This window comes from Sphaerodactylus townsendi, linkage group LG02 (assembly GCF_021028975.2).
Source record: "Sphaerodactylus townsendi isolate TG3544 linkage group LG02, MPM_Stown_v2.3, whole genome shotgun sequence".
NCBI lineage: Eukaryota > Metazoa > Chordata > Lepidosauria > Squamata > Sphaerodactylidae > Sphaerodactylus > Sphaerodactylus townsendi.
In genome coordinates this window covers 148,115,579-148,136,632 of record NC_059426.1, presented here as the reverse complement: position 1 = coordinate 148,136,632, position 21,054 = coordinate 148,115,579, and positions in this window count along the sequence as shown.

Sequence of the window (21,054 nt, the reverse complement as noted above, 5' to 3'; positions counted from 1 at the left end):
AAGAGAAGATAATATAAACTATAACTATAAAATATAGTTAACATCCAGTTTTTTAATATATTTTTAATATATATATATGGAGCCAGGACCTGTGTGAAGACACCCCCCCCCCTGCAAACAGTTTGTATTGCATCCTACACCTGTTGTATGCACCCCATGCTGAATCCAACACACACACACACATCAGGGTGGGCAGAAAATTCCAAGGGTCACACAGCTCTGAGAACTTCCATGCACATCAGTTGTGAAAGAGAGATCTCCACTCAAAAGTGAGAGAACATGGATTGCCCGGGGCTTTTTGGAATCTCTGTTGCCAGGGCAATTTCAGAACGAGTTGCATCACTAACCAGCCTACCACACAACCAGCCTACCTCTTGTAGAGGCAGCCCTGGAGTTTCTTTTCTACAAATGAAGGACATATTTTTTATGGAGTTCTCTGGGTAATTCTTACCCAAATAAGGTGGCTCTCTGCAACAACTTTTATGCTTTTCAATGGGCAGTCTAAAGGAGAGCTTACTGGTGGGGTTGTGTCCCATGTGAACAGAAGCAAACAAGACATTCATACCCAGTTATGTTGTTGGATCAAACTCAACTCTACCTAATTAACAAAGAAATGATTTCAAAAAGATGTGATTCTATCTTTCAAACCTTCACTAGGTTTATGAAAATCAAGACTGAATTGACTGAATGGGAGCATAAAAGGAACTTTTGAAGACTGTTCCTTTCCATTAAGCAAAAATATGTCATTTTAAACTAACTGTGAGTTACATTTACTGCAATTGGAAATGAAGTAGGAAAAAAAGAGTGTAGTTCCTGTGGAGTGGGAGGAGGTTTATTACTTGACTAACATACTCCTTGAGATAAAATGTTGGGAGTGGCTTATCATGCCATAGTTAACGTATGATGATATTGCTCTGTAAGTTTACTGTGTGGATTGGAAATGTCTTTAAAGCAGACTCAGAATGAGCTGACTTGGTAAAATGTAGAACTAGGCTGTGATCCGATGCACATACACTTGATAGCAAATGTCATTGCTACTGCCTGGAAAGGCTATTCCTGAGCTTCTGATTTCCATTCTCAGCTCAAAAAGGTGAACTGTGCTGTCAGTAAACCCATGAGGCTGCTTATACTGAATCAGACCATTGACCAATGACATGGTATCATCTACTCTGATTGACAAAAATTATCTAGGGTCTCCAGTCTTTCACATCAACTGCTAGTTAATCCTTCAACTGGATATACTAGTAATTGAATCTGGGACCTTTTGCACACAAGCTAGTTATTCCGCACTAAACTGTGGTCTTATACCCAGTGACTGGATGATGTGGAACACTCCCATACATAATACAGTTATGTGCCAGGATCCCTACGTGGAATAAGTATGGTTAGGGATTTTATTTTATTTTATTGGGGGGGGGGGGTTCAATATGTTACTATTCTGGTCCTTTTAATCTCACCAATGTCTGGACTGGTGTTCCTAATCTGTTTGTATCGCTCACAGCATTTTCATCTCATTTTATGTTACATGTTGTTTTTGTGCCTCTTTTATACCACTCATGCAAAAACTGACGCAAAACCAATTTGCACGGCAACATTTTAGTCAAATTTCTTGGGGAAAATCAAAGATCACTGCAATCTCATTCTGAGTGTGAAGAAACTATAGTATCCTCCAGGATTTACAAGCATCCACCATTGTAGCCAACTTTTTTGGCAAGTATAACACAAGTTACTCCACTATACATGTTATAGAACACCTGCCCACCAGTGCCATACTGTAATTTTGCTCTCGAATCCACAGAATTGGTGACCAAGCAACAATGAAGGATGGGATAAGCAGGCTAGAGAGTACAGGCCTAATTCTGCACCTGCTCTCTATGAGTACCTTTGCTGTCTGTGTCACTGGGGCCCTTTCTGCACGGGCCATATACAGTGCCCTGGGGACGGCAAAACCGCCATCCCCAGGGAGCCATTCGCACAGGCGGCGCTGCTAAAACGCAGCAGTGCCTACCTGGCTCCACTCCACCACCCCCAGGGCGGTGTCAGGCCGCCTCCAAAAACCTCCCTCCTGGAGGGAGGTTTTTGGGAAAACAGCGCTGTTTTCCCCGTCCCTCTCCCACTCACCTCGTCACCTTCGTCACTTTACTAGACTTCTGAGACCCTCCCTCGCTGTCCTCCAACCTCTGGAGGTTGGAGGGCAGTGTGGGCAGGTCGTAGGAGTCCAGCAGGGCAACAAAGGCGATGAGGTGAGTGGGGAGGGACGGGGAAGAGGCGGCTCCATGCGGAGCCGCCTCTCCCGCACCGGCCTCTGCGGGGGCCGCTCGCACGCTCCCATGTGAACTGCCCCCACCCCTCCACCGGCAGAATTCCTGCCGGTGCAGGGGCGCCCTTTCCGCAGTGTGGAAAGGGCCTGGGCCTACTTAAGATGGCATACCCATGGCAGCAGAATCCCTGAAGTGATAGTCCTTCTTACGAATGGCCCTTAATAAAACTAGATATGACATTCAGTACAGGGAAACTCATAACCTGACAAATTTAGCCTCTCCCCAGCATCCCCCTAAACATATTTTCAGCCACTGGATAGAGTTGTTGTTCATGCACGATGGCCTTTAAAATATTTATAACAATAATACCTTCACAAAATTTTGAGATAAAAGTGAATGCTGTACAATGCAGCCATCTGAGAATCAGCCCAAAAGCTTTCCTCATGGCTATTCTATATTGACAGAGTGAATTTGAGATCTCTGATGTAAATAGCACTATAAAATTGTTAGTGACATTTTGCTTGGCAAGTCATACCTGATTGTTGCAGGTGTATTATTATTACTAAACATCTCCTCAATTTATTGATATTCTGGCTTTCTACTGAAGCTTAATAGTTTGTCTTGAGGAATATATTGAATGGATAAAATTCTCCCCAAGCAAAGGTCTAGGACATATGCAGTGCTTAAATGCTACTTGAGGACAAATTAAGGTGAATTTCAACCTGAAAGAGCAAAACCCAGCACTTTATGCTGCTGAAATAGTTCAACTTGTGACTGTGCTTGATATTTAGGTTGACTTCTGAAATATATAGTAGAGCCTTGCTAAGAAGATGACTAGGTGTGCATTGCTTGATGTGTAACTTTTAAGCATTCTTCTCTATGAAAATAAAGTTTACCTAAGTTGTACCAACATTTCTGAAGATTTTATAAAAGTACAACAGATACTTCTGACAACAGTGTCAGCGTCTAATTGTGGGGTAGGTGGGGTTGAGAATGTTCTCAGAGAACTGTGACTACCCCAAGGTCACCCAGCAGGCTTCATGTGGAGGAATGGGGAAACAAATCCAGTTCAGCAGATAAGAGTCCACTGCTCATGTGGAGGAGTAGGGAATGAAACCCTGTTCTCCAGATTAGAGTCCATCGCTCTTAGTCACTACACCATGCTGGCTTAATAAAATGAAGATCAAGATGCTTGTGTGTGTGCGCGCGTGCGTGAGGGAGGGAGTGTGTGTGATACTGAAGCTGCAGATACATTAATTTTTTTCTGGGTTCATCTAGGAAGTTGCAGTTCTATGTATTAAGTAAGGCAAAGCTTCTCTTGGCTCAGTAGCAGAATGACCTCAATGGATTTTTTTTTTTTGCTATGACAATTTTGGCATATGGTAAAGGTTCCAGTAACAACATAAAGACCTATTTATATGAAAAAAAAATGAGAGAGAAATGAAATGAGAACTTGGTTTAACTTCGAACCACAAAGTCATAATTCAGCTTTCCATCAGAAGGCAATAGTCTGGGAGTACATATTTCTACCCTAGAATTTATACTTCCTATTCAGGAGCAGTGGTAACTGCCTCACCACATGGCTAAAGGAAGGTTCGCCTGGACACTTGCCATGTGACACATGAATGATGGTTGTAATTTTAAGCAGAGGCAGAAAGGGAGAAAAGGGCATTTTGGTAATTACATTTGCTGTTGGAAATATGGCTCCCCCCTCAACTATCATTACAGAGAATATTGACCTTTTCTACTTTCCTAAAAACAAACGTGGGAGTATTGTGGAGTTATTCTCCTTTTTGTGAGTTATATTAGACCAACCCTCTCATTAATAAAATGGCAGGAGGAGGTCAGCTGATAAATATGACTCAACCTGGCAATAAACCAATAAGGCATTTAGTTAATAATTATAGCTGTGGGACCACAGCAAATGCGGGTGCGGGGGAGAGAAATAGAAAAAAAATCCCTCTTGCTACTGTACTAGTTCACTTGAATGTTGAGTAGAAGCAAGACTTGAAGCCAGGGGGCACCATCTTAGCATTTTAAATGTGAGAAGAAGTTAGGAAATGCTATTAAGTTTCTCAACCTGCTGATTCTACTCAAAAAATCCTTGTTTTGGTCTTCCTTCTTATGTGAATCAAACCTGTCAATCTTTTTTTTTATACTGTTTTCTGTTTTCTCACACCATTTCTTCTTCCTAACAGATAGGAAACAGCAGGTGAAGCTAGGAAAAATTACATCAGACACCTGTAAAATGAGCACAGGGGCCCCCCAAGGCTGTGTACTTTCACCACTTCTCTTCTCTCTGTATACCAATGACTGCATCTCAAACGATCCATCTGTTAAAATACTGAAGTTTGCAGATGATACAACAGTGATTGGTCTCATTCGAGACAACGATGAAACCGCATACAGACGGGAGGTTGAACAACTAGCCTCGTGGTGCCACTGGAACAATCTAGAACTGAACACACTTAAAACCGTAGAAATGGTGGTAGATTTCAGGAGAAACCCTCCCATCCTACCTCCTCTCACAATACTAGACAACACAGTATCAACAGTAGAGACCTTTAAATTTCTAGGCTCCATCATATCTCATGACCTAAAATGGTCACCTAACATCAAAAATGTCATCAAAAAAGCACAACAAAGAATGTTCTTTCTGCGCCAACTCAGGAAGCTCAAACTGCCCAAGGAGCTGCTGATACAGTTCTACAGAGGAATCATTGAGTCTGTTATCTGCACCTCTATAACTGTGTGGTTTGGTTCTGCAACCCAACAAGATCGACACAGACTTCAGAGAATAATCAGAACTGCAGAAAAAACAATTGCTGCTAACCTGCCTTCCATTGAGGACCTGTATACTGCACGGGTCAAAAAAAAGGGCTGTGAAAATATTTACTGACCCCTCGCATCCTGGACATAAACTGTTTCAACTCTTACCCTCTAAACGTCGCTACAGAGCACTGCACACCAAGACAACTAGACATAAGAACAGTTTTTTCCCGAATGCCATCACTCTGTTAAACAAATAATTCCCTCGATAATGTTAAACTATTTATTATATACTTATTATATAATTACTGCACTACTTTTTTCATCATTCCTATTACCCATCTCCTCCCACTTGTGACTGTATGACTATAGCCTGTGCTGACATTTTATTTTATTTTATTTTATTTTATGATTTTACATTTTATGTTTTCATTACTACTGATTGTTTCCTGATTGCTTACTAGACCTATATGACAATCATTAAGTGCTGTACCTTATGATTCTTGACAAATGTATTTTTCTTTTATGTACACTGAGAGCATATGCACCGGAGACAAATTCCTTGTGTGTCCAATCACACTTGGCCAATAAAGATTCTATTCTATTCTATTCTATGTGTAAACTGCATATAAGTAGTTTCTGAGTTACAAATGCCACCTAAATAGCATGGAAGAAACAAATAAATTAGGAACACCAAATATGAAAACAGGTGGCAAAATGAGGCTAAAAACAGCATAGAACAATTTTAAAAAATTAAAAATGGCATAATCATAAATATCCTAACTAAATCAAATACTTATTGGCATCTACATAACACAGCTAATAACGTCAAAATAATTTTAAAGCTAGGGTTAGCAACCTCAAAGTGAGGCCTGGAATTTTCTTGGAGTTACAACAGATCTCCAGATTACAGAGATCAGACATACCCTGAGGAAATGACAATTTAAGAGGGAGGTTTCAATAGTATTCATCTCCACTGAGTCCCATCCTCTCCTCAAATTCCTCCCTTCTTGACATGGTCCCCACAGCTCCAGGTTTTTCCCCAGGTAGTGTTGGATAACCTTATTTAGAACAATTCCTTACAGGGAAAGGAGATTTCCCCACCATATATCTGCAAACAAATTGGCTGTATTCTCAGTCAAGAGTCAATCCCACAAGACAATACACCCCCCCCCCATTTGCCTAACCAGGGAGGAGATTTACCTGCTCCCAACCCCCAATTCCTGTCTCTGAGGAATTGAGTACTGAGGGGGAAATGGCCTGTACACATCAATACACTAGGAATGTCCCTTGGTCTCTATGATGAAGACAACAGACACCACAGCAGAAAGCCTAGGTCATCACTTGGAAGTGACATTACATCCTCCCTAAACTCTGCCCACTCTAGGCACTACTCCCAAATCTCCTGACATTTGCTGTGGCAGTTTTGGGAACCCCATACTTCACTGAGAAGTGTACCCTCTACAGGTGATAACACAAATGCTTCTACATTTGGCAGAACCATGAGGTAATAGAATAAGCCAGTTCAGACTCTCATGTATGGATTTCAGCATTGAATGCTCCTTCACATAAAAATCTCCATTCAGATAGAAAATTAGCACAGCAGGGATAAAGAAGATGGCCTTTCTTTGTGCTTGGCATGCTAATTTTCTGGTTGTGGGGGAGACTGTACGTAGGAGACAGTTCCAAAAATGGTAGTTTCCAAGATCCTCTCACAGTAGTGTGAAGTGATGTAGACCATTTGTTTCCACCTGTGGGCTTTGTCTCCTCACTGCTTGCCAGAATGCCAGTTCTGTTTGTTTTTAAGCATCTACAAGACAATGGTGGACTCTTACATACATGCATTCTAACTGTGGTAATTTCACTTCCTTATTACACAAGACTGAAAAGCTGATAAAACAAGCAGGTTAAGTCATGTATTGAAGGCTGTTGTTTCACTTTTCCCAACAGAGGTTGTTGGATCCTTTCAGTATAGCTCAATGAAATATAAATGAAGTCATTTATGAACTGCTGTAACTCAGACTCTGTTTCAGGCCACTGCTGGATCAGTGCTTTCCTTTATTGCTGGGAGAAAAAATTTACTCTGCAGTATCAGAACATAGAAAACACTAAATCCTAAATGATAGAAGGAACCATGGAACAATTACATATTTCTCTACTTATACTGAAAATGCAAAGGTTATCTGTTTGCTTTCTGCTTGGACATCTTGAAGCAGGGACTGGCAATAGTGGAATTCAACAGTGGATGAACATATGTTGGGAGTGTTTTGATTGTATGTTCCTGTATGGCAGGGGGTTGGACTTGATGGCCCTTGTGGTCTCTTCCGACTGTATGATTCCATGATTAAGCAAAATAGCACATGGAACTAGCAACAACAAATAGTCAAGGAAAAGCACAGAAAATGTATCATACTACTTCACTCACGGAAATTAACTGTCCTGAATTATTCAGGTCAGGCCTTATTCAGCTACAGAAATAAATTTGAGAAGCCCCAGGCATCTAATTAGCTTTCTTATATCTGATTGTTTGGCTCCTAGTCAAAAATATCCTCAACAACTGGGGGTGTACAAAAAATGGGAAACTTCCATTAAGGGTTTTTTGGTGGGGGGGGGGCTTTGAAAAAAATTAGTTACATAATTGCCTATGAGGAATCTTTCCAGGGCTCTGAGGAAGGGGACTGGTTTTTTAGGCAGAGGCACCAAGTTTGCAGCATAGCAAATAACGGCCTGGTGGGAACGACACTTCCCTTTGTCAGCCTGATCTGAACAGGCTGCTTTTTCACCCTGAACTTTTTCACCCTGAACTTTTTTAGGCAGAACTAAGGTAAGTGGGGCGGGGGACAGGTGCCATTTTGCCCAAGGCACCATTTCCCCCCTATTCCACTGGCAGTTGGTGACTCTCCTCAAGTTTGTCAAAGATTGGGTCAGGAGATAGAACTGTATGGGCCCCCAAATGGAGGATAAATGGGTCTCACAAAATTGGACCACCTGATTTAATCTGTACCAAACTTGGTGGTTCTTGTAAGAAGAGTCACAATTATCATAATTACCTTCCAAGTAGATTCCTCACCTTAGAATGTCCTTGGTGTGTTGGTATAACCTTATCAAGCAGATCAAAGGTCTCACCAGCATCTCTGTCCCCTATTCCTTTTCCCAGCCCAGCTGACTTGGTTCCGCTGTGACATGGAGAAACCCTACAGTTCAAAGGCTCTCAGCCCCCACCTCTCAATAGCCATAGGAACAACAGAAGGCAGGCCAACAATCAAACACAGGCAAGCATACTCTCTTCACTCAGCAAAAAAACCTTCACCAGTCACTCTATCCCATTCCTATTACCCAGCTTACTCTGTTCTACCTCTGACAAGGACAAAGTTTCTCCATAGGCCCTCCAATGGTGGTCCTATTGCCTCTTTCACCTTGTGTTTGCTGCTCACATATCCAAAGAGGCTTTTGTTGCTGTTGTAGTAAGCCTTCCTGCCTCAGCTCAGCTCTGCTCACTCTGAACGTTGACTCCTCTGATGGCAGACCAGCTGGGCCTAGCAACCCACAAATACTCTTCTTTAGAGGTACATTCTTCCCTCCATTTCTTGAATATTTCCATTTTCTTCCTCTGCTTATCATAATCATGGAGTTCGCTGTTCATCCAGATTGGCTTCTTGGATCCCCTACCATGTTTCCATCTTGCTGGAATATTGATGGGTTGAGATTGCAAGAGCTCCTGAGTGAGGAGAGCTCACTCTTCATTTGCTTCTTTTCTTTCCAGCATTCTTGCCAATGGAAAGACTCTCATCATGCCTTTGCGTTGATTAAAGTCTGTCCAACTAAAATTTAGGGCCCTTTCCGCATGGCAGTGGTGCGGGGGTGCATCGGTATAAACAATGCTGACGCACCTTCCCCCCCCCCCCCGTGGGACCGTTCGCACAGACGGTCCCGGGAGGGCAGCAGGCTGCGGCGCAGCCTTCGCACAGGCTGCACCGTCGCTGAATGCCTACCTCGTCTCCTGGTTTCTAGCTCATCGCAGAGGCCAGGGGACATGCCCCCGCAGGCTGGAGCAACGGCTCTGGAGTTGCAGGCTGGGGGGCGTGTCCCCTGGCCTCTGCGACGAGCTGGAAGCCAGGAGACAAGGTAGGCATTTGGGGATAGTGCGGGAGAAATGGCGCCTTCCAGCCACTGCCGTTGGAAGACGCTGCTTCCGCTTGGGGGTTGCGAGGCCGGCACTGCCAGCAATGCAGCAGTGGCGGCCATGCAAATCCTTCCCCAGGGACACTGTTTTTAGCATCCCTGGGGTGCTCTTTCCCGCCCGTGCAGAAAGGGCCTAGCATACATGTCTGTCTACAAACTACCTAACCACCACCCTCTTTAGCAAAAGGAATTCTAGGAGGACATGGTTATATCCCCTGAAGGTGCACATTACCTTTACCCCATCTATCAGTTCTTTGCTGCTGGTCAATATTAAGTCAAGTAAGGCTGAGCACTTATGAGCCTCTCACAGCTTCCTCCACTATTTGAAAAAAAATGTCAGCTAGGCAGGTCAGGAAGTTGCATGTCTGTAGACACTTCGCAGAATCTTCCAGCAAGCATCAAGACAGATGAAGACACTTATAAATACAAGGTCATTTTGCTTGGATGCACTGGCAAGCTGCTCAAGAAGGGCAGCATCCACCTCTACACCCTGGTCAGGTGGTCTGTGGCAGACTCTAAGCACAATAGTTGTTTATTCTTCCTTTTCTCATCCTCACCCAGATGCTTTAAACTGGGCTGTCCCCCAACTCCTTGAATATTTTATGTCAAGCAAACCCTCTATTCACAAATAGCACCCCTCTGCCTACTATTCAACCCTTTCTGTTTATCTTGAACAGAATTTATTACATTCCATACCACCAAATTTATGCTATGCCTACTAAATCATATCCCTGAGTCTGCATTAGAATATGAAGATCTTCCTTCTTATTGTCCAAGGTTTTAATTAATTAATAAGACCAGGGCTCAAAACACAAAGGTGCAGCATTTTTACACTAAGGCCCTTTCCGCACTGTGGAAAGGGTGCCCCTGCATCGGCAGGAATCCTGCCGGTGGAGGGGTGGGGGCCGTTCACACGGGAGCATGTGAGTGGCCCCCGCAGAGGCTGGCGAGTGGCCCCCGCAGAGGCTGGGAGAGGAGCTCCGCACGGAGCCGCCTCTTCTCCGTCCCCCCCACACTCACCTCATCGTCCTGCGTCGCCCTGCTGGACTACTAAGACCCGCCCACGCTGCCCTCCGACCTCCAGGGGTCGGAGGACAGCGAGGGAGGGTCTCAGCAGTCCGGTAGAGGGATGCAGGATGACGAGGTGAGGGGGGGATGGGGAAAACAGTGTGTTCCCGGCGGTGCCGTTCGCACCGCTCCGGTGGGAACACGCGGTTTTTGAAAAACCTCCCTCCAAGAGGGAGGTTTTTTGGGATGGCCTGACACCACTCTGGGTGAGGTGGAGGGAAGCCAGGTCACCGCTGCTGCATTTCAGCAGCACCGCCTGTGCAAACGGCGCCTTAGGGACGGCGTCGTATTTGGGCCGTGCAGAAATGGCCTAAGAGACAATCTCTGAGACAAAGACAATTAGCTAGCAGCATTGCCAAATCTACCTATAGACTTGGCAGGCTGAAACCTAGGACCTCAAAATCTAGGGGGGCTCTGGACAAGGTGCATGTTTAATTTTTGACACTGTTATAGGTCTTTCTTGCACATGCAGTCATAATGCACTGAGGTCTTTAAACAACGCTTCAGTAATTCTCCTTGCACTCCATTTCAGAATAATCCTGTCCTAAACTGGTAATTTGACACTAGCATTGATTTCTTCTGTACTGATTGTGTCTTTCCAGGACTTCACTAAAGTAGATCCCATTTTGTGAACCCCATCTTCCTCTAGTCATACCTGGGGGGGGGGGAGGATTGGGAAGGGACTCACAAGTGGAATAGCCTAGGGCCTCTCTTCATCTAAATTTGTCACTGGTTAGCAGTAAGCCAATACTGGCACCTTCCACACATGCAGAATAATGCACTTTCAATCCACTGTCAGTGCACTTTGCAGTTGTGCAGAATAGCAAAATGCACTTGCAAACGATTGTGAAAGTGGATTGAAAGTGCATTATTTTGCATGTGCAGAAGGGACCACTGAAGTAGTAGCATGTTATTGAAATAAGCTCTAAAGAGGCTGGAAAGATTTTGGTAGAAGTCAGTTCAATCCAGGACAAGAATTCAAGGAAGTGTAGGCAAAGGACACAAACAAGACAGGGTCAATTGTGACAAGACTCTGCACAATTTCTCTTACTTATTGCAGAGACCTTATATAAACAGATCTTGCTATTGTATAAGTCATGATTTGCTGCATGATGAAAACAATGGGGTTGGGTGAAGGTGGTCCGTTACAGCTGACGTTGGTGCTGTAGAAAAATGGCTGGGTGGAAATGCAGCAGCTGCAGAGAGAGACTCCAAAACCTACCCCTCCCTGTGCTGTTCTCAAACAAGAGAAGTACTTGCCAGCTTTCAAGAGTTAATCTGTAAATTGTAGTCAGGTATTATATAAATTAGATGTTTTTGCAATGGTCTTTCCAAGACTGTCACTCTACCTTCTGAACAATACAGATGAGACAGCAATTTTTAGGAAAAGATATTATAAGGCCTTCTTTCTATCTTCCTTTATATTGGCTATTGACAAAAAAAAAATGCATAGGGCATATTTAAAGCAACCCAGCAACATGATTAATAAAGACAGCACATTGAAGGCCATAAAACTGCCCCATCTCCTTCATCTGTTCCCCTGGTGCAGTGATTAACCTTTGAGTTTATGAGTATTTTTGCACTTTCCTCAGATAAAATATTTTATGAGTTCTTCCCTCCCAGGCAACTTGGATTAAACTTATCAGGTCCGAGAAGATAGTGACCCATAATGACTGTTCCCTCAGAAATCATGTCTGCCTCCTCATTGCATTATTGGAACATTCTTTGCACAAAACAGATGGAAACATCAAGGCAAGAGGCAAGACAACTTGTTAAGGTCACATTCCATGCTCCTATGCATCATTCATGCTTAATTGATTCCTAGCCCCACCTAATGACAGATTGCCAGACATTATGAGGGCCGAGAATATGAAAAGATCATTTTCATTCCCCATTAATTCCCATTCGGTGAGGCTCCTGCTTCAGTTAAACTTTCTTTGGCAGTGCTCTTGCCAAATGACGGATTGCCGCCTTTCAACACACAAATAGAACAGAAGCCAGCAGATTTATCTTTTTGCCAAATGTTCCCTTATGTGACATAGCGTTTTAGGTGTCACCATGCTTTCATATCATCTTCAAGGGGGAAGGGCAGGAGAGAAATGATGGGACTACTCTCAGGAGGGGGTGTGATTTTAAAAGGGCACCTTTTTTGTTCTCTTTCACTATTGGCTCTCTTCTGTCTGAACAAAGAGCTGCTTTAGAGTTTAGGCATCACTTCACACAGATCTGACAACCCATCACTTTCTGAACTGGCATAAAGAAACTCAATCAGAAGCACTTTCTAGCATTTGCACCACAAAGTTGGAGGGTGAATAACTGGACATCAAATCCAAAGCTGCTTCAGATCTCCTAAACCCACAGGTAGATTGCAATATGGCACAATGGGGTAAACATTTCTTGAAGAAGCTCATCTGAATGACATTCTCCCTCCTTGATTACCATGCTTATAAATGAATGACTCCTGAAGTTGCAGACTGAGAAACAGTGAGCACAGTTGGCTCAAACACTACGCACAATTAAGTCCATTCCCATCCCAGCAAAGCCACTGTCCCCTTGCTGTTTCCACACAAATCTCCTAAAACATTTGTAAAACATTTGCAAAACATTCACCCCCTTGAAATGATTCCTGGCTGCCATTTTCTGTTCCCCCCCCCCCCCCCGTGCATGGATAAATCAGTTCTTCATGCTTCACAGCCTCATGCTGAAGTTTCCTGAGTCTTCTGTAGTCGATACTGTGGAGATTAACACCCCCCCCCCAGCTCAAAAATGCTCTGAAAGGCTCCAAAAACAGGGCAAGTGGCTTCTGCACACAAGGAGTGGACTCACAAAATGATCTTAAAGGGACATGCCACAAATGAAGCCATTCTAAAAACATTTCAGTCAAAAGAATCACTAGAAAAGAGGATGCATTTAAAACATTTTGAGGCTGCAAATAAAATGATTTGGGGAAAAAAACGATGCAGAACTCCTTGGAGGAAATATTTCATTTCCTGTCCCAAAATGTTTTAAAGTCTGTGCAGAAAAGATCATGTGAAGGAGTATAAAAACCACCCATTGGACTTCCTATATTTGTAGGTTTTACAAGCCTATTTATCCAATCTTATGGGTGGTCCATTTTCCGGAGCCCTTCTCTGTGGCTGAAATCAGGTGGTGACTGGACATCTCTTGGGATTACAACTGATCTCCAGACAAGAGATATCTGGAGAAAATGGTCACTTTGAAAGATAGACTCTATGGCAGGGGTAGGGAACCTTTAACACTCAAAGAGCCATTTGGAACCATTTTCCACGGGAAAAGAAAACACTTGGAGCCGCAAATAATTTTTGACATTTAAAATAAAGATAACACTATATATATAGGGCCTTTTTTCACCTTTTACTCCGCTCATTCTGAGAAGCGCATGGATGCACCTGCCCGCCCTGGATGGATGAAACCGGCAGCTCGGCCTTGCCGGCCGCCGGGAAAGCGCCCGCCCCACTCCAACGGGGCGGGCGAGAGGGGAAGCCCACGGCGCGGCCCAGCCAACTGTGGGCAGTTGGTACACCTGCCCTGCTGCCTGCAGGGCAGGCAAGGATGGGGCCAGTGGCTCGGCTCGTGGAGCCACAGTGGAAGGGCAGAAGAGCCGCATGCGGCTCTCGAGCCACAGGTTCCCTACCCCTGCTCTATGGTATTATACCTTACAGATGTTCCATGTGCTTTTGGCTGAGGCCATGTATTTATCCCAAATTCCAACTGCTGGTCTTCTGACAACTAACCACCTATGTGCTTCAGTCATCTAGCATCACCCCCCTCCCATTATTTTTCTCCCACACTCGGACAGTGGGCTCTGGGTGAGGTGAGCTAGACAGTTTTCATAGGTACAGGTTGTCATTCTCCATCTATATTTTGTTGAATGTTAAATGAGTTGGTTTATAATGATTTTACAGACTGTTTTTTAACATGTATGCACACAGCCCAGAGCCCAGCTTTGGATGGGAGGACTGGAATATAAATTTAATAGATAATAATAATACCCTGCTAAAGTCCCTCCCCTCCTCAAATCATCCCCCCTCAGGCTCTTCATCCCCAGATCAGATTTTCATCACCGATTCCTGGGTTGAAGTTTCACCCATCTTTTCTGTTCAGGACTGGACTTGTACTTTTTATTCCTCCTCTTTTTCCCCAGAAAGTACTATCATTTTGCATAACTGCTAGCCAGTCCTCCTTGTGCAGGTTTTCCCCTGATAAACAGCAGCTCATAACCAGGCAGGCTTGCATTAAGGTTTTGCATTTGTTTATTGTTCTGTTTTCTTTTGCCACTCTTGCCACTCTAGTTGTTTTTCCATTCTATATCTTAAGGAAATAAAGGTCTTTCTCATTTAAGATATATATTTTCTCTCTCATTCTTTTGAAGTGTGATCCAAAATGGTGTCCCTAGCAATTAGGCAGACCCCAACATTAATTGCTCAGATTATGCATGTTGGGTCTTTCAATTGTGGAGACGGGCCAGAATGTGTATAAATTTGTATTTAATCAAGAAACAGGAAAATCCAAATGAACCAAAGAAGCTAAGAATCAAAATGGGAGCTTCTGTGTAAGTGACCAGCTGAAGCCTGCAGTTTTGCAGCAGGTCAAAGGAATGTTACCAGCTTGTCAGTGACTATGCAGGCAAGCAAGATAACATCTTTAGTATCTTGTAACTACAGGTTACTACGTGACATCAGACATATGCATTTTATAACTTTGGTTTTTGGGTTAGAAATGAATGTGATTAGTTAAATTACAAAGTGTTTTTCTATATAGTTAAATGAACACAGAAATGATAATGAGAAATTCACGTGTATTAGTATTTCACTATAATTCTATTGTTTTAGAATCAGTGTATGTATAATCTTTTAAATGTTTTAACATTTTAACTGGGAGAAGGAAGTTTTATGATCCTAAAGAATCCTGCATTGCCTAAGGACAGCTCTCTCTCTGGGAGCAACTTAGCAAAACAGGTTTTTCTTGGAGGAGCAAGCTAGCTTTATGGCTGTCCTTTGTATATGGGTAGAGGACATGCACTAACAGCATGCAGTGTTTGACGTAGAATACAGGTTGTCTTACTGTGACCAGGAGACAGATTCTGACCAATGAGAGATTTTTAAGATACATGCTTGTAGCACATGAAAGGGGTATGGGTTGTGTGACGTCTTTGCATCTATAAAAATTAAGGTCTTTCGTATAGAGGGTGTACCTCTTTCGAGAGCCACCCGGGAGGGGTCACCTTCTGTAACCTTCTAAATTCTGCTAAGTAAAAACTGTCTGTTTGTTTCTAATGTCAGATGTCTTTTGCTTTTATTTCTAACTTAGTTTTTCTTAAAACTAACTCAGCTGTGTAGGACCAGTAACGCGGTCCTGGCCCCACACATGTGTGGATGATGCTTTCCTGTTATAGCTCCCATGTGGGTATTTATGTGTATAAATCTGTTCACTATTTCATATTTTTGCTCATGTTTGCTCCATCTTGAGACTTTTGAGTTCCGTGTCCTTCATGCACATCATCTTGAGACATTTTCCCACTTTTATTTATTTCCATTTTGCTTAGAGAAAGAAGGAGCCTGACTTTTTTTTTCATGATCGGAGTCAAGAAACAGCAGTAGTTACAATTAGTGAGAAGGTCAACAACCACTTGAATCGAAAATGTAGTAGCCATCAAATAGGGAATAGAGTGAGCTAGGACTGTTGATAGAACAGTACTTCTCCAATGAAGAATTTATAGTAAAAGCTCATTTCTGTACCACACTTCATCTGTGTTCTTTTAACACATTAAGTGTTTATATGGTATGTACAGAAAGACCTCACTGCACTGTCCTTGGTTTGCTTTAATGTTTTGTCTGTAAAAGGATAAAAAGTATGAAGGGAGAAACATATTATGAGATGGGTTTTTTTTCATACCACTTCATATTTGGGTCTTCTAAATGTGACAGATATAGTTTATAAGTTGTCTTGTACAATAACAAATACACACATACACCCACACACTGTGAGAGAGGGAGGAGGAGAAAGAGAAATCGCTGGTGGAAATTCAGCTGCATTTTAACAGTCCTAAATAAGTAGTTATCAAACTTCTAGAAGTGGGACCTGCTTCTAAAATCACTGTACTGTTTGGAGCTCACTGTACTGCTTACTATAGGGTTGTTGTTTTTAGGATCCACTTGCAAAGTGGCTTATTGCTATTTTCCCATTCCTCAACAGAAAGAGTAAGCATTTCCCATCAATTAACACTGAACAAGTTTATGAATTATTTCTTGTTTATCATTTACAAATGCATAGCATTACTGAAAATCGGGTTATGGTTCATTGCCATTTGGCATATTATGCAAAGGAAGTCCAAAATTTGTCATTGAACTTAAGAACATAAGAACAAGCCAGCTGGATCAGACCAGAGTCCATCTAGTCCAGCTCTCTGCTACTCGCAGTGGCCCACCAGGTACCTTTGGGAGCTCACATGCAGGATGTGAAAACAATGGCCTTCTGTGGCTGTTGCTCCCGAGCACCTGGCCTGTTAAGGCATTTGCAATCTCAGATCAAAGAGGATCAAGATTGGTAGCCATAGATCGACTTCTCCTCCATAAATCTGTCCAAGCCCCTTTTAAAGCTATCCAGGTTAGTGGCCATCACCACCTCCTGTGGCAGCATATTCCAAACACCAATTACACATTGCGTGAAGAAATGTTTCCTTTTATTAGTCCTAATTCTTCCCCCCAGCATTTTCAATGAATACCCCCTGGTTCTAGTATTGTGAGAAAGAGAGAAAAATTTCTCTCTGTCAACGTTTTCTACCTTATGCATAATTTTATAGATTTCAATCATATCCCCCCTCAGCCGTCTCCTCTCCAAACTAAAGAGTCCCAAACGCTGCAGCCTCTCCTCATAAGGAAGGTGCTCTAGTCCCTCAATCATCCTTGTTGCCCTTCTCTGCACTTTTTCTATCTCTTCTATATCCTTTTTGAGATGTGGCGACCAGAACTGAACACAGTACTCCAAGTGCGGTCGCACCACTGCTTTATATAAGGGCATGACAATCTTTGCAGTTTTATTATCAATTCCTTTCCTAATGATCCCCAGCATAGAGTTTGCCTTTTTCACAGCTGCCATGCATTGAGTTGACATTCCCATGGAACTATCAACTAAGACGCCCAAATCCCTTTTCTGGTCTGTGACTGATAGCACTGACCCCTGTAGCGTGTATTTGAAGTTTGGATTTTTTGTCCCTATGTGCATCACTTTACATTTTGCTACATTTTTGCTACTTCCCAAATCTTCTAGTTCCTCAGCCTAGCATGCCACCTATGAGAGAGTCCCAGTCCAGTTTTATTTATTATTTATTATTTAAAATGTTTATATGCCCTCCTTTCTGCCAGATATCTTGTATCCAAGGAGGGTAATATTAATAAAAGCACAACAGAAACATAATTCTATGAAAAATAAAGCCAATACAACCATCAGGAAAACAGCTTTACAGTTTAAGGCACCCATCAAGCAAACATCTTGAGGAAGAAGAAGAAGAAGAGTTTGGATTTATATCCCCCCTTTCTCTCCTGCAGGAGACTCAAAGGGGCTTACTATCTCCTGGCACTTCCCCCCTCACAACAAACACCCTGTGAGGTAGGTGGGGCTGAGAGAGCTCCGAGAAGCTGTGACTAGCCCAAGGTCACCCAGCTGGTGTGTGTGGGAGTGTACAGGCTAATCTGAATTCCCCAGATAAGCCTCCACAGCTCAGGTGGCAGAGCTGGGAATCAAACCCAGTTCCTACAGATTAGATACGCAAGCTCTTAACCTCCCACGCCACTGCTCTTCTGATTGTTTGGTTTTACAAGATGCAAGAGAAATATAGGTGTCTTTTAACTGCTTCCTGCAATTTTGGAGTGGCCTCCGAGAAAGCCCAGCAGTGGAACATGTACCAATGGTCAGCAGTGGAATGCACATCCACAGCTGCTGCCAACCTCTAGGTGGGGCCTAAAGATCATGTGGAATTACATCTACAGTTGCCAGATGATGACTGACACTCAGCAGGAGATGGGAAACAGGGACATGAGGGTGAGAAGGTGATATAATTCCCAAGGAAAACCTGGGACAATGTCATGCTGTTCTAGGAATGACCATAAACTTTAAGGTAAAACCATAGAATTTCCAGCAATTTCTAGCGAGCTCAGAAGTGTTGCCATCATGCCAATAGTGATTTATTAATCATTTTCCCCTTTTTGGCAGATGGAGGGGCAGCAGGAAGCATGTATTGCTTGTGTAAGTTCTCTTGCCATAGGGAGAGACTTGAAAATTTTAATTTCAGTTGACCTTCCCTGGAGAAAATGGCTGCTTTGGATGGTGGACTATGGTTTTATACCCTGCCATGTCCCCTCCCCTACCCAAACCTAGCCTTTTCAGGCATCACCCCCTAAACTCCCAATATCTCAAACTAGAGTTGGCAACCCTGGGTCTAAAAATCCTAGAAAAATATGAGGAGTTGGAAAGAAAAGTGATATTGAAATGGTATAGAACTCCAAAACAATTAGCATACATGATATGGGGACTAAGTCCAAAATGTTGGCACTGTGGGGAAAAAGAATGAGATGGCTTGGAAAAATGTAAAAGTATAATAAAATGTATGTGGTTCCAGACTATACAATAAAAAAAATCATTTACAAAAAATAAAAATCCTAGGATGAAAACATCAAGAACAACAACACCACTGTGTTTTGCAGAGTTGCCCAGTCCAAAAGATGCAGTGCTTCAGCAGCATGGAGGTAAGCTGAAGTTTTGGATTTCAGCTGTTCTAGATTACGTTCTTCAGATTTATTGAGCCACATTGGCTATTTCTTGGAGCAACAGGAGATAAATGATGGACAAAAGGGAAGGAAGAGAGAATTGGTAAGAATTGTGGAAACCAAGAGAGAGAGAGAGAGAAGGAGAGAGAGAGAAATCTGAATGTAAAATTTAGTTTAAATATTTTGGTTAGGGCAGAAGGCAAGTCTTAGATCTAGGAAGGTTAAATGCCACTACTCTACATCATTTTTACCTTTTTAACCCATTCTTCCTCCAAGGAGCTCCGAGGGGGGGTATGATAGGGATGTGCATTCAGATAAAGTCACGCTCCCCTGCCCGGCAAATAGCCGAAGTCTAAAAAGCCCAAAAGCATCTAGGGGTTTCCAGCTTTTGGCTATCTTTTTCTGCTGCCTCTGAAACTCAAGTGGGCTTCTGAGGCAGTGAGGCAGCCAGCAGAGCTACATGCAGGGATTGGCTGATTGATGCCTGCATCTGCAGCTGGGAGTTTTTCAGGTCTGGATTTAAAAGACCTGACAATTTCAAAAAAGGACCCACCTACCCCAACCAAAAAAAAAAAAAAGAATACCCAATGCAACCTTCTGGATTTTTTCAGCTTTTTTTTGAAAATATCCAGTCTTTTAAAGCTGAATCTGAAAAAACCCAGGAAAAAATGATGTACACCCTTCATGTGGTCCTCTTTTACTTCTCCCAGTTATCCCGTAAGGTCAGTCCAGCTGAGTAAAAGTGACTAGTTAAAAGTTGTCATGTGAGCTCCATGGCTGAATGAGGCTTTGAACCTCCTCTTAGTCCAGCAATCTGACTGCTACACCACACTGACAATCAACTATCCACTTTCTGATTTGTTTCCCTTTCAATTGACAGCTCCTGTGCCTTTAATTTGGCATCCATACACTTTGCACTTGGGTCAAAAACACCCCTGAAGGGCAGCCACAAAGGAAACTGCCAAAACAGTTTAGACTGCTAAATGACTGACACAAAGGCCGCCTGTTAGGTTATCTCTCTCTCCCTTTAAAAATTAAGAGCAAGCTGCTCTGTGGCGGTAGAGCTCAGAAATGGAAACCTATGAGAGTTGGACACTTTTTTTTCTGTTTGCAACTGTTAATAACGCCTGCCTCATTACTCTCAGCCCTCCCAGGATCCTTTTCATGTGTCCTGCAACAAAAACCGAGAGGAAAAGTACAAATCTCTCTGTTAGACCAGTCTGCTTCTGAGAGCAGCTCCCCTGTGTAGCTTTCTAATGAGAACAGAGATGAATTTTTTGAACTTTTGTTTGCAGCAGGAAAAATAGTGTATTTATTTGAAGTACAAAGCCATTTTTTTGGAGCTGAACCATTTAGATGTTACCTGTCATAGCTTTATCATAAGGTACTTTTGGTGCAAAGGAACTCTCAGGTCAGAGGGGAGTTTAAAAAAAATAAAACATGATTTTTATTTGCTGTTTCCCACTGGGAGAAATCTGCTGAAATGCCAGGATGGTTCTGCTGGTTGCTACACTAACAGATGGCAGACAGCATTCTGTGTGTTCCTTTCCCTTTCGGCAAATTGCAGGTCACATCTGGTCTAGACTGAGTATGGTTGGAACAGATGGAAGTTCATGGGCTCCATGAGTAGCATAAAGAGTGATGGAGTTAGAAGGTGGTGAGAAAGGGAAGTGAAATTGAATAATGATGTGTTTCATAAACTATGCATTATGCAATTTTTAAAATTCAGTGCAGAAATTTTCAGTGAGATTGCAATTTTTTTTTAACCTGCACAAAAAAGAAAATATATGGAAACAAAGATCCATCAGAAAACCAGTTTTCATTATCAGGTTTCCATTATCAATGAGCAACTATAATAGAGGAGAATTTTTTTTTACCAAAAACAGATCATTTATAGAACATGTGTACACACTTACATGGATTCACATATACACACTCATACTTTACACATATACATATGCATATATATTTTCTTTAAATCTTGCTCT